Source organism: Lepus europaeus, chromosome 12, assembly GCF_033115175.1.
Source record: "Lepus europaeus isolate LE1 chromosome 12, mLepTim1.pri, whole genome shotgun sequence".
Taxonomy (NCBI): domain Eukaryota; kingdom Metazoa; phylum Chordata; class Mammalia; order Lagomorpha; family Leporidae; genus Lepus; species Lepus europaeus.
Window position 1 is genome coordinate 82,894,024 of NC_084838.1, and position 1,448 is coordinate 82,895,471.

The 1,448-nt window shown below is 44.5% G+C and overlaps 1 pseudogene; it reads left to right on the forward strand.

The window, feature by feature from the left end:
- Positions 1-491: 491 nt before the first annotated feature.
- On the forward strand, positions 492-1,144 carry LOC133771335 (large ribosomal subunit protein uL6-like; annotated as a pseudogene).
- Positions 1,145-1,448: the final 304 nt, after the last annotated feature.

Below are 1,448 nucleotides of genomic sequence, written 5' to 3' on the forward strand. Positions count from 1 at the left end.
TGGCGCAGTAGGTTAAAGCCCTAGCCTGCCTTGACGGCATCCCATATGCGCACAGTTTCGAGTCCTGGCTGCTCCACTTCCCATCCAGCTCTCTGCTATGGCCTGGGAAGGCAGTGGAGAATGGCCCAAGTCCTTGGGCCCCTGTACTCACATGGGAGACCCAGAGGAGGCTCCTGGCTTTGGATCAGCTCAGCTCCAGCTGTTGCGGCCAATTGGGAAGTGAACCAGCAGATGAAAGACCTCTCTCTCTCTCTCTCTCTCTTCCTCTCTCTCTCTCTCTGGCTCTATTTTTCTCTGTAATTCTGTCTTTCAAATAAATAAAATAAACTCTTTTAAACAAAAGAGGGGACATAGTGGCTGGGCCCATATAGCCAGAAATGGTAGAATGAGTAGGGCTTCACCCAGAGAGTCCACTTCTGAAAGGGATTTCATGGAGGGATTGTTGTCATTGTTATAGAGGGTGGGGTTCTGGAGAATAAGAAGCGGACGCTCTCTCTTTGCCACATCTACTGTGAGAATGAAGACCATTCTCAGCAATCAGACTGTCGACATCCCAGAAAATGTCGACATCAGTCTGAGGGGCGCACAGTCATTGTAAAGGGGCCCAGAGGAACTCTGCAGAGGGACTTCAATCACATCAATGTGGAACTCAGTCTCCTGGGAAAGAAAAAGAAGAGGCTCCGGGTTGACAAATGGTGGGGAAATAGAAAGGAACTGGCAACTGTTCGCACGATCTGTAGTCATGTACAGAATATGATCAAGGGGGTCACACTGGGCTTCTGTTACAAGATGAGGTCTGTGTATGCTCACTTCCCCATCAACGTGGTTATTCAAGAGAACGGGTCTCTTGTTGAAATCAGAAATTTCTTGGGTGAAAAATACATCCGAAGGGTTCGGATGAGGCCAGGTGTTGCCTCTTCAGTGTCTCAAGCCCAGAAAGATGAATTAGTGCTTGAAGGAAATGATAGTGAACTTGTTTCAAATTCAGCTGCTTTGATTCAGCAGGCAACAACAGTTAAAAATAAAGATATCAGAAAAATTTTGGATGGTATCTATGTCTCTGAAAAAGGAACAGTTCAGCAGGCTGATGAATAAGACCTAAAAGTTGTCCGGCTGCAGAAACAAGAACCCAAATTGTGTCTTGTGGTATTTTAGTAATGCAATAAAAGACTATTGATTTGAGAAAAAAAAAAAAAAAAAGAAACATGTGTGGTGTGCTTGTGTAGGTACACCATGTTGCCACACCAGGATTGTTCATGCTTAGACTACTTGGGGAGGGAGAAATGCTTCTGCCTGGCTTAAGTTACAGATCTGTTGGGTCTTTGCTGTTGTAAACTGGTCTGCATCTTAGCTACTAATAGATTCCAATAACACAAAGAAAAAAGTCACAGAGGACATACACCAGAATATTCTTATCTGCTGTTTTTAGAATTGTGAAAAAAACCACA